This window comes from Saccopteryx leptura, chromosome 6 (assembly GCF_036850995.1).
Source record: "Saccopteryx leptura isolate mSacLep1 chromosome 6, mSacLep1_pri_phased_curated, whole genome shotgun sequence".
NCBI lineage: Eukaryota > Metazoa > Chordata > Mammalia > Chiroptera > Emballonuridae > Saccopteryx > Saccopteryx leptura.
The window spans coordinates 59203571-59217344 of NC_089508.1; positions in this window are offsets into that span (position 1 = coordinate 59203571).

Sequence of the window (13774 nt, forward strand, 5' to 3'; positions counted from 1 at the left end):
AAACTGATCTTTGATCCTGATAACAGTCCTTTAACTTCTCTTGCCCAAGGTCATGTGCAGTGGCCACCCTGGAAGATTCCAACCATGTGGTGTCATTTCTTAACACACTGGAAAAAGCAGAAGTTCTCATTAATTTAAATATATATATTGATTGGTTCTAGAGAGAGAAAGAAAGGGAGGAAGAGGGAGACAGAGAGAGAGAGAGAGAGAGAAAGAGAGACATCAATTTGTTGTTCCATCTCTTTATGCATTCATTGGTTGCTTCTTGCATGTGCCCTGACTGGGGATCAAACTTGCAACCTTGGTGTATTGGGACAATGCTCTAACCAACTGAGCTACCTGGCCAGGACCCAGAGCCTCTCTTTACTTAAGGTTATTTTGTCTTACTTAACTTACCACATTGAAATATATATATATTTTAAATGAAACCTCAGATCATAATTAAAACTGACAAAGACTTCTAGTCATCCAGCATGTGGCTAATTAAGAGGGACACATCCAAATGAATCCACCTTGCCTAAGCAGAATCTTGCCAGCTGGCCCTTTAAAATCAGCCACTCTCTATGGAACTTGGTAGCAGCAAACTGAAAAACACACATCCTGGGAGAATCCCACCAGAGTGTCTGTTGGGCGGATAAAATGTATTATGCTCACTTTGTTAAAGATGGCGCTGCCCATGTGGAGGCCGTTGCCCAGGTGATATTAATGTGTGTCTCTGTGGGCTGTGGGCAGGCAGAATCCTTGTAGCCTGGGGCTTGGTTTTGGGATTAAGCCTTTCCCACCCTTTTTGATGTGGGGTGGTACAATCCCATCATGTCTCTGATAAGTGACTTTGTATTAGAGACTTCCCTATTTTGTATATTGGATTAAAGGTTTTGATTTCTACACTATAAAATGAGGGCAGAACAGGAGCTTGCTCTCTTGGTTCCTGAGATTAGCAGAGGAGAGAGCAGAGAGCAGAGAGCAGAGAAAGGCCACGTGGAGGAGGCCAGGAGAAGCAGCCAAGATGGCGGAGTGTTGAGTGAGAAGCCAGTTTGTGCAGAGTTTGTGCAGGGAGAAGGAAGGAGATGGGGAACAGAGGTGAATAAGTCTGGTGAGCTAGAAACCTTTGATTCTAGGAAACTCGGATAAGTCAGTAGCTTTGTGAGCACTGAATGTGAGTGGGTTTTGGAGCCCAGTGTGTGTTTTTACTTGCCCACCAGGTGCAAGCTAGGATTAAAGATGTTGGCCCATCAGTTTTTGGCTCCGTTGTTTCTTTACCGACTGTCCGAATCCAATGCGAACCTGCATGGGCCAGGCTGCTGTGATGGTAGCCCTGGATACTGGCTTTACAGTGTCCCAGACTCCTCTTGTGTGTCGGTGGCATATTTTCCAACTTGGGAGTGGCCCTTGCCATTAAGAGTAAAATGTATCTTTAAGACAGAAGAGTATCTAATCCAGGCAGAATTTCTCAACTTGAGGCAATTTTGCTGCCCTCCAGGGAACATTTAGCAATATATGAAGACATCTTTGGTTGTCACACCTGGGAAGAGAGTGCCGGGGATACCGCTAAACATCCTGCAACACACAGGATGGCCCCACAACAGAGAACTACCTGCTGAAGACTCTTCCTCGCAATGTATGAGAACATAGCTGCTTTGGACCCATAAAGAGGCCATTCTCACCCTAAAAACATTTCAGTGAGATCTTCAGCACCAAATTTCCCTCTTTCCTGGAGGTTCTAGTGCTCCATGGGGACTTCAGATAGTAAATGCAAATTTCAAATGATTGATTAAAAAAGGAGAGAATCTTCCGAACCATTTGTCTTGTCCTTGTCTTTAATCTTGATTTGCCCTGTAGGTTACTCTTATCATAAAGACAGTATGAATGACTGTCTCAGCGCCTTTCCTCATTAATGCTGCTAGAAATTGATGAGTAGCTTTCTGGAACTGTGGATTTTTTGGCAAGAATTATAGCCCCTATTTATTTTGGAGGACCCGTGCAGCTTTCTGAGTAAATATATGTCGAAAATTCCCCCCAAAATAAACACTACAAGTAATTGCTTGATGTATGAAGTTGACATTTTGGCTTTGTGATTTGCTTTGATATGTAAAAATCTAATTTTCTCCATGGAATGATGCCACTGCAAAATTGTGAGTAAATTAGAATCAGTGGTTTACTTAGAATGTGAGTAATAGCTCCTGTTATGATGTATCAATATTTATTTACAGTTTCTTAAATTGACCCAAATCCACTTGGCAAGTGTTGAATACATGAGTAAATATGGCAGCGGAGGGATAGAGGCTGGAGTTCTCTCCTGAGCTCATGTGACAAAAATCTCTGAGAATGTATTTGATGATTCAAGTTGTGCGATCTTGTGTACACTTTTTTTTTTTTTGAATTGACAGAAAATAACTTCATCAAGTCTATATAAATTCTATGTTTATCTAAATCAAAAGTTATTTCTGCTTTACCATATGGGCAGTGAGACAAGAAGTTGACAATAGCCCTAAAGAGTGCTTCTTTGAACACTGATTGCTATATCTGGGTATTCTCAGTGAGTAGGTAAGGAACTAGAATATTATAGCAAACAGCCAAACCATTGAAAAAATCTTCTTATATGTACACTTGTAAAAAAAAAAAGAGGACTCAAATTAGACATAACAACATCTCCAAATAACTAGTTAACAAAAAGTTGCTCATTAATTGTAACCCCAAAACAGAAAACAAAGGCCTTTAGTTGTTTAAGTTAGTCTGCCTTAAGCTCTTGTTAACATTCCAAAATTAATTTGAAACCTCTAACAGGAGCTGATTTTATTTAAAATCCACTTTGAGCTCTTAAGAAATTATAATTACAAAGGCCAAGTGTCCAGGAGTTATATGCAACCATTTTTATGGGCTAATTTACAAGTAAATGAAATTATCTTAGATATCAGTGTTTTCTTCCTTTAAATTTATTTTGGAGATAGTATATGAAGACATGTATGGGGATGCTCATTACAGTGCTGACTATATGATAAACAAAAGATTAGAAGTAATTAAATGTTCAAAAATATGGAATTCAATAAATTTTAGCTTATCTGTATGATAGAATGTTATACCACCACTAAAAATGATGATGGAAAACAATACTGACATGGAACAATGATGATGACAAAACTGGTTACCATAGAATGCCTAATACTGTATAATTTTATATATATATATATTTATGGTAGGCAGTCTCTCAGATGGCCTCCAGTGATCCTCACCTGCTGGTAGTCATGATCTTATTTATCCCCCCCACCCCCACCTTGGATAAGGATGGTCAGAGTAAGTAATAGGGCATGAAGAATTGATGGAGTGTGACTTCTGAGTAAAAGTATACGTGACATTTCAGCTTTTGAATTGCTTCTTGGATCACCCTCTCTGGGGAAAGCCAACAGCCACATCATTGAAGACACTCAGGCAGCCATGTGAGAGGTCCGTGTGACACGGAACTGAGACCTCTTGCCAACAACCAGCACCAAACCAGGGGTGTGAGTGCGCCATGTTGGAAGCAGATCCTCCAACCCTAGTCAAATCTTCAGATGACTGCGTCTTGACTGCAGCCTCATGAAAAACCCACAGAGAACCTCATAAAACCCCAAAAAATCACTCTACTACCTCTGAAGGAGAAACCAATGTTTCTCTGTTAAATAGAGTAGGAAAAGCACCAGGTTGAATTGTTTGGGTTGAGAAGATGGCCATGAGACATAGGGGTCACAAAAAGGCTTACCTGATAAAAATTGCTTCCCCATTCCAGGCATCAAATCTCTAGGAAGTCCCAGCAAAAAGTGCAACATTCATCCTCTAGAAAGGGGAATAGTCGTCGACCTGGAACACTGAGGTCGCTGGTTCGAAACCTTGGGCTTGCCTGGTCAAGGCACATATGGGAGTTGATGCTTCCTGCTCCTCCTCCTCTCTCTCTCTCTCTCTTGCCCCTCTCTCTAAAAATCAATAAATTAAAAGAAAAAAAGAAAGGGGAATAGTGAATGCTTCAGCGTCTGTCTCTACACTGGTATAGGCTCATTTATCAAAAGATTCAAAAAATGTATCAGGGAGATTTCCTGGAAGCCATGGTTTGTGAGGTGCATTTTGAGGGAAATGAGGCAAGGGTACAGTTTGTTGCAACCAAACTTCCCACAGAACTAGGACTGAAAGAGTGTATGTTGTAATTAAGGACTCCCTGGCCCTGCCCGGTTGGCTCAGTGGTAGAGTGTCAGCCTGGCGTGTGGATATCCTGGGTTCAATTCCCAGTCAGGGCACATGGGAGAAGTGACCATCTCTTTCTGAACCTCTCCTCCTCTTCCTTCTCTCTACCTCTCCCTTCCCCTCCCACAGCCAAGGCTTCACTGGAGCAAGTTGGCCTGGGTGCTGAGGATGGCTCCATGGCCTCCACCTCAGGTGCTGAAATGGCTCTGGTTGCAACAGAGCTATGGCCCCAGATGGGCAGAGCATCGCCTCTTTGTGAGTTTGCCGGGTGGATCCCAGTCAGGTGCATATGGGAGTCTATCTGCCTGCCCGATCTCACTTCAGAAAAATACCGAAAAAAGAAAAAAGAAAGTTAAGACTCCCACTAAAGTAACACCAAGATGAAAAAGGACACATTGAAAATGAGACACAGGCCACTGTGTTTTGGATGTGACTGATGCAGGATGTTGCCTAAGTTTAAACTACTTGTTGTACGGGGAGATAGCCTCTGGCCTCTTACTTTTTAAGCTTCACACAGCTACATTCTAATTCTGAAGAAGGGTTTCTCGATATAAGCTAAATCCTGTTTCCATGGCATTTTTATGACAGCCTTGACATTTGTTTTAAAGAATTTCTTTATTGACTTTTTAGAGAGAGGAGAGAGAAAGGGGGGGGGAAGAGGGGAGCGAGAAGCATCAACTCATAGTAGTAGTTGTTTCCCATATGTGCCTTGACCAGGCAAGTCCAGGGTTTCAAACCGGCAACCTCAGCATTCCAGGTCGACGACTTTACCTACAGCACCACCACAGGTCAATCTGACAGCCTTGACTTTTAAAGTGAAACCAAATTTCATTTGGAAAATGAGCCACCCAAGCATGTTTCTGGTAACAAATTGAGCTTTGATACCCTTGGTCTGTTACTCTCTCTCCTAAGGTTTCAGTGATTTGAGATGGATAGAGCCTGGGTGTCCAGGGCTAACATGGAAGTTGGAGTGAGGGGGGATGAGGATGGGACATCTAAGGGAGGAAAGGTAGATTGTCACACAGATCAGACTGTGTAAGTGAGACAGGAGACCCTGATGTATAAGTACGGGCTACCATGTATTTATGGTGGTAAATGGGGAGAAATGTGTTGAGAACTGGAAGTGGAAGTGGCCCTGAACATGGACTGCTTTATTATATACTTGTCAGAAAGGAGTCTTATCTCCAGAGGAATTGTGGTTAGAGGCCGATACATCTAAAATAAGTCTTCCAGTGGCATTCCCTCTAACCCACCATGGTCTTTGCCAGCCTCTGGCTGTATGTAATGCTAGTGGCCAATCAGTCCAGCACTGGGGCCTGGTAAAACGCTCTTAGATCTTGCTATTTGCTTAGGAAGAGAGCTAGTATGTTTCCCCCCTACCCCCCCAAAAAAACACTTGGTAATATACATTTTCCTTCTCAACTACAAATAATTCTTCTGTGTTTTATTTTAAAGTTGGAATAGAGGGAAGGTGGGAAATATAAATTTGTTGCATTAAAAAATGACCTAAATACAGGCACATGTCCCTCCAATCAAAAGGGTATTTTATTGAAGGTGAGCACCTTGGTATCTAAACCCCTTTAAATAGCTATAAAAGTTTTAGTTATAGTGACTGAGTTACTCTAAAGGCTTGGCTTGGGTTATTTCTGTAGAACTGAATTGATAAGAATTGAAGAATAGAAATTGGACTGCCCTTTAGAGTAATGTAAATTATAATCATAAATAAACATGCAAAGGCTTAAACAATAGCAATAAGAACAGCAAAAGACAGAAAGCAAATAAATGTTTGGATTAAAGAAAGTGTATTAAAAACATATATTTAAATGTGTTTCCTCCAAAAACACCTTTAAAATAATATTAAAATGTATATTTTAAATAATAAATTACAAGGACAATGAGTTTGCAAAGGGAGATGATTACAACAAAATTTGGGTGGCTGGTAAGCAGGAGGACAGTGATCAAGGTATCAAATATTTTTAATATACTCCTTCAAATCCTCACAGTCTTGGGAAAGGCAAGAGAGCTTAAAGAGGCCCTGGCTGTGTAGCTCAGTCTGTTTGAGCATTGTCTTGAAACACCGAGGCTGCAGGTTCGATCCTCAGTCAGGGCACATGCAGGAAGCAAGTGAAAAATACACAACTAAATGGAACAATAAATGAACGCTCTCTCTCTCTCTCCCTCGCCCCCTTCCTTTGTCTTTCTGTAAAAAAAGAGAGAAAATTAACTCTCTGAGACACGCCAGGCCTTTCTGCGTGCACTGCGGAGGCTCGCCAGTGGCTGGCCACAGAGCAGAAAGAGGACTCTCCTGAGGAGCAGAAAGCTGGGAGTTGGACGGGAGAGCTGAGAGAACTGTCCAGCAATCCGAAAGGTTGGCAGTGGGCTTTAAGCAGAGGTAGACCTCCTGTAGTTAAGATGTGGGTGGCTGGGCAAAAAAGTTCAAAGAAATCTTCAGATCTCCACAGGCATTGGTTTGGTGGCTGCATTGAAAGTTTCACTTTTAGTAAAATATATTTTAGTCTTTCCCTCATAATTTTCTAATAAAATTTCTGTAACTGAAATCTTTTTTTTTTCACTACTTCTCCATCTGAAAATGACTCTGTGTGTGTGTGTGTGTGTGTGTGTGTGTGTGTGTGTGTGTGTGTGTGTGAAAGAATTCAAGCCATTTTATAGTTGTCTAAAGTTATAAGCACAGCCCTGGCCAGATAACTCGGCTGGTTGGCGCATTGTCTCAATAAGCAAAAGATTACTGGTTTGATCCTGGTTCAGGGCACATACAGGAACAGATTGCTGTTTCTGTCTGTCTGTCTGCCTCTCCCTTTCTCTGTCTCTCTCTAAAATCAATAAACAAAGTTAAAAACTCAGATTTTCTTAAAAAGTTATTTGAGAAATTTTTGGTGGATATTTGATGTTGATTTCAGCTAATTCATTTCTTTAATTTTTATTTTGCTATTGAGAGGAAATATCAAATTCACTGCGTGATTGCTTTAGCTGGCTTTTCATATTATTCACTTTGTCATTTGTTTTTAACAAAACAGATAGCTTTTTTGTTTTGCTCTGTAGCAGCCCACTGCAATCGGCATGTGTTATGAATTTTGAACGTCCCTTGTTCTAGTTCTAGTACTAGCTTCTGCATCTTCACTCAATTCCACATCAAGAGTATGCCTTCATTTTAAATTTTAAAAATTGTTTGTATTTATTTTTAACTAGAAACTAATTTAATTGTATTATGATTAAATATTTCAATTCCCAATTATAATTTATTTAGGAATCACTGTAACTTCGGCTATCTGAATTTTATATTTTATATTCAAATAAATACATTATAATATTATATTAATGCATAAAAAGATCACTTGATGATTTGACTTTGGGGGACAGGCACACAACACAATGACTAGTTTACATGCTATGGAGATGTTCACCTGAAACCTTTGTGTTCGTATGGACCAATGTCACCCCATTACATTTAATTTCTTTTTTTTACATTTTCTTAAGTGAGAAGCAGGGAGGCAGAGAAACAGATTCCCACATGCACCCCAACCAGGATCCACCCAGCAAGCCCCCTAACGGGGCCATTGCTCTATTGCTTGGCAATGGAGATATTTTAGTGCCTAAGGTGAGGCCATGGAGCCATCCTCAGCACCTGGGGCCAACTTGCTCCACTAGAGCTGTGGCTATGGAAGGAAAAAAGAGAGACAGAGGGAGAGAGGAGAAAGAGGAAGGAAGGTGGAAAAGCAGATGGTCGCTTCTCTTGTGTGCCCTGATCAGTAATTAAACATGAGACATCCACACACCAGGCCGACACTCTACCACTGAGCCAACTGGCCAGGGCCGCATTTAATTTCTATATTAAAAAGTACACATATCACTCACTTGAACTGAATGAATTTGGCGGCTGCATCAGTGGCATATTAATTCATAATGCTAGAATTTGATGCTGGGGCCCAATAAATGCACAACATCATCATATTATCTTATGCGATGCAATGGTTAAACTGAAATATAGTCTTACTGATAAAATAAAGTTGTGTTTAACAGAAAAATAATTTACATTCCTTTAGTATTTATATTTAAATCTTAATTAATTAAAATGAAATAATTAAAAGTTTAATTTCTCCATTAGGTAAGCCACACTTCCCAGTGCTCAGCAGCCACACATATCAAATGGGTACCTTACTCACTGGACAGCACAACAGTGAAAGTAAGAGAATAAGGACCTACCAGAGTGCCAGGCATTGTGTTAGGTAGTTTCAAAGCCATGGTCTCAATTATTTCTCAAAACAGTCCTGTGTGTTGTTATCTACATTTTAAATAAAGAAATAGGCTCATTGAGATTCCGTGACTTGTCCAAAGTCAGACGGTTAATCAGTGAAGGAGCCGGAAGAAGAAATGTCGGTCCGAATCCAAAGCGCCTGTGTGTGTTCTGATGACATGACCATTGCTCAGACGTAGTGAACATATCCCGATGCAGAAAAAAAAAAATACAGAATGCTTTTGCCTTGTTTCTTTACCCCCTTTTAAAGTTGACCAGCCTCTATTTGTTTTAATGATTTTGTATGAGTGAAAACTGGAATGTTCATCTACTATTTTGTTCTACAGCATATTTATTCAGTGAGACCTTTACATTTTCTCACCAGCTAATGAGTTGTGGGTGAGGAGAGGAAGAAGTGAGGAGGAGGGAGGGAGAGTCAGAAGAAGCTAAAGACTATGTGTAAAGTAAGGCTAAGGGTTTAGGGACCTGCATTTGTCCTTTATACTCTGACATTAGGCAGGTTTCTTGCTGAGCTTCGGAAACTTGGTTGTGAAATGGGGATGACACATACCTCCTAGGTTCCCGTGAAGATTTGATAAGGTGATGCATGTGAAAATGTCTCAACTTCTCAAAGATAAGACCTTTTCTAGATTTGATCTTAGCCAAAAGGCCAAGCAGCGACATGACCTTTCCTTGACTCTTATCTCAAAGTCCACTTCCTTTTGTTGGTCTTTAAACCATCTATTTCAGACTTCAAGCTCTCCAGGCCCCAGTCTTAAGTGTTCTGGATTGGTGGACCAAACTGCTACCCTGCACCTGCTGGCCTCAACTTCCCCTGGTACTCTTTGTCTCCCAAGATGTTCTCAATTCTCCTCCAGACCCTCCTGTACCAGCAGCCTCTTCTTTGTCACATCTCAGTATCTGGCCCATTCTAGTTGGAGTTCCATCTAACAATAGGAAGCCTTTTAAAGTATTTGGATAATGTGACAGGCTTCAAAGTGCTTTTAAGAACATTCTCCCCTTTGATCCTCACAACAGCCCTGCAGGGGACACAGGGCAGCTGTTATCACCCAAGTCTTACCACAAAATAACCCAATGTGCGTAGAGGCTAAGTAGTTTCCCCCACTACAAGCTGGAGAAACACTTGGTCTGCAAGAAAGAACACAGGCTTTGGGGTCAGGAAGTCTTAGGTTCAAGTCTCAGCTTTGCCACTTCCTAGTGGTGTGGCCTTATAGAGTTTTCTCAAGCCTCAGTTTTCCGCTCTGTAAAAAGGGGATGATTGCATATTTTGTGCATGCAGTACCTAGTATAGATAGCAAGCATTCAGTAAACAAGACCAGAATCCGGTGTACCTCACTATCTCTCTATACCATTCCTGGTTCCTCAACCCTGCTCCAACAGTAAGCTTTTCCACCTCTCAACTATGAGGGCATTCATTGTCGTTATCAGAAATTAATGTTGGCTGACAAACAGCAAACAGGATTTTGCTAAGACCCTGTTAAGGTCACAAAACAGAAGAGCTGAAAAACCACTTCCTGGGAAGGAACCATGACTGCCTCAGGGATCTCAGCAACTGGTCGTTGGATGATTTGGTGCCGACTCTCCTTCCCCGTGTGTCTCTCCCCATGTGTTTCTCTCACTTTACAGAAGAGAAAATCTGATTGACCTACCGTAGGTCATGTGTCCAGCATGTGGGCAGGGGTGGTTGGTAGCTCACTGATAAGATATGGAACGGAGGAAGGGCAGTCCCACAAAGGAGAGAAGCTCTCAAAGAAAGGAAGTCCATTATTCAATCTTTAAATAACTCTAAAACCAACTGCTGTATGTGACTGGTTGTATTCACTTGTGGTTCTGTTATAACACCCAACTAGATAATTAGTCCTACGAGGTCGGAATGGGAGTCAGGAGTGGGTTGGGGGGGAGGGCACCTTTATCTTAAGCTCAGATTTAGTGTGGAAACTCACAGGCTGGCCTTGTGCCTTGCATATAATTGGTGCTCATTAATATCAGGTGATTAATAGATTTTGTTTATTTTATTACAGTCTTTCTAGTCCAAAAAAGAATTAGTTTAGATCTTTCCTGGCTCATCCCAACTCCTAAATCTCAGAACCCCTACCTATATGTAGCCACCAATGAAGCAATCAATCAATAACAATCCACCTAATTAGCCTGCTCACATGAACCAATGGACTCCTCAGGTCCAGCTACTTCCCATCACAACTACTGGGTGAGGTGTCAGGTGTCTTGCCAAAGGACTTGATTAATGTGCCATTATAATCTAAGCTGACTACAATTAATTGCATAATTTTGAACTCTTCAATTTTAATTCCACAAAAGTTACATCACTGAATTTGGGCACGATGAAGTATTTCTAACAAAAGGAATAAACAAAACTTGTATAAGCAGTGGGTCATATCTGTGACATGGTAGGCACATGCTAGGTATGGACACTTGCCATTCCCACCAATAATAATAATAAAAAAGCTCAAATATACATATGAATTCCTAAACATATGGCCCATTATTGGGGGGAAAAACACCTTTATCCTAGGCAAGCCTGAAGTTTTAATAATGTCAGTGACACCCTCTTCAACTCTGTCTTGTTTCTGTTCTTTCTGTAGACGTAGACCCCAGATTGGCTTGTACAGTATTTTTTTGTTTGTTTGTTTGATTTTGATCTTATTTTCTGATTCTTTGATGTTCCCTTAAATTTGGTCCTGTCAATAGTTATAGATTCGCTAGAGGATATGTCAGAAAACAGCTGATGAATAAAAATAGGGCTATCTGCCTGTGACAAAACTTTTACCCAGTTGAGCAGGCAGGATTTTCATGAAGAAAATCTGAGAAATTAATTTTTTTTTATTGATTCATTTTTAGAGAGAAGAGAGAGAAGTGGAGAGAAGGAGGAAGCATCAACCTCTCATATGTGCCTTGACCAGAGAAGCCCAGGGTTTCGAACCGGCAACCTCAGCGTTCTAGGTCGACACTTTACTCACTGCGCCACCACAGGTCAGCCTGAGAAATTAATTAATTAACTGAATTTCACCTCTTTAACCTTAACTAGTGAGCAAACCTGAGCTAAATAAACATCTGACCATTCAATCTCTTCCACTTAAGGTTAACTTGAGTTTATTATTCAGGCTACTGCCCTTGTGTATTAGGCAATGCATAAATTACGCATACTAATTACCCTGGATGGGGCACCACTTTAATGAATTCTTTTAATTAAACTGCAACACAGTGGTTTTGCACAAGATGGTCTATATTTCATTCTGAAATTATGTTAACCTTCATCTTTGTCTGGGCGGCTCACATGTCCGACCTGAGAAGGTCTGGGTTTAATTCATCTAAGTATGTCCATTCAGCAACCCCCACACCAGATTATCATTGAAAAGTGTGAAAAATGTTTCTCTTCTGCTTTGAGGTTAAGAAATTAGATGCCTCAGTGAGAAGTTATGATTCTGCTGGGGATAATAAGATGGGAGAAGAAAAAACAAAACCAAGCAAAAAAAATTGAAATCACAGCAATCAACCGGCATAGCACTTGCAGTCCTTAAAATATAAATAATAGAAATCATACTAACAACATTCTTAGTAGTGATATGTGATACTAAGCATGGGGCATTCTTTACTTCGTGGTCTTTATTTTACACAGTGTACAGTAAATAATCTGAATCATGAGTCTTGTTTCTAAAGATACCATTAATTCTCTACTATCTGGAACCATTTGTGGATGGAGTACTAGAGAAAATTTAAGCCCATATGTATTTTAGTCACGAATATTAATCTTCTCTTGTCTTCACTGGGCTCCTGCTTTTAGGCAGTAAAATGGAGAGCTTTGAGTTTTACCTCACTAATATGTGAGGGTAGGGAGGGAGAGCCAAGGGGAGGAGGGGAGAAAATCAAACAGCTAAAGGACTATGTAGGTACCACGAACTTCATAATCCCCAACTCAGTCACCGAACATTGTGCCTCTGCTGCATTCCTAGAACTGTGCCTGGTGCCAGAATATCATGATGACTGAAAAACACTCTATTTGTGCTTTTAAAAGAGAAGAGGGAACATTTGCATATATGTGTATATATGTATGTATATACACACACTTCTGATTTCAAAATATAGGCTGTGGCAAAAGTAGGTCTACGGTTGTGAGTATGCAACACACAGAGTTTATTCTTGTATTATTTCTTAATTATTATATTATTGATTTGTATCACAACTGTAAACCTCCTTTAGCTCACCCCTGTATGTATGTGTGTGTATATATGTTTATAAATATACACAAATTCAGGAAGATACACCAACAAAATCTGTTAAGAGGTTTGTTCCCGAGAAGTCCTGGAAATCTGAGTTGGCAGGGAAAGCTACTTATTCTTATGCTATATCTCTTTCTCTTTCTTCCCCCCCCTCCTCTTTTCTTCTTCCTCCTGTCATGAATATATGGTTCTTTTAATTAAAAAAATAAAATAAATAAAAATATCTAGAGAGCTCATAGTCCACTGGGAGAGACAGACATATCATGATGTAATCTGGTAAGTGGTGTGATAGGTGAACATACAGACTATTTTAGAAATACAAAGGGAGGCTTACCTAGCCCTCTCTGTGGAAGGCTCCTTAGAGGAGATGGCAATTTAAGTCGGGTCTTGAAGCGTAAGTGTGAGAGTTTGTCGGGCTGAATGTCAGCTCTCCAGTAGTGGGAAAAGTATAGTAGCATATGATGATTCTTTCATTGGCCCTAAACTTGTCCTCTCTTAGGAATTCTGTTAATAGTTATATGCTTTTGCAGGGCTTTCCTGGTGATGTATGGAAACAGTGTTTAATTTATTCTAAATTCTGCCAAGATGGTTGAGAGTGATACTTTTTAAATGATCCCGAAGGAAAGTTACTCACTCTGGAAAGCAATTGGCTATGCCTGAAATTCTAACTTCCTAATTACTCCAGCATCGCTGTGAGTTTTTCACCACACCCAACTTCAACTGAAATGTGTACAAAAGCAACTGACCTGTAGGATACAACCGATCTTCATTTTAATGAGAAAGATTAAGGGCACAGGCATACCTACTTTTATTGAGCCTTGCTTTATTGCACTTTACAGGCGTTGCATTTTTACTGAAGGCAGGATCCTCCACCAGCAAAAAGATTACAACTCGCTTCTTTGCGGTAGTCTGGAGTTGAACTTGTAAAATCTCTGAGGTCTGCCTATATAGGGTATTTTTACTAGTAAAGCCTAGCTCTTATTAATATCATATCATATCATATATCATATCATATCATATGTTTAGAAATGGAGCTCCCCCTCTTTCCTGACCT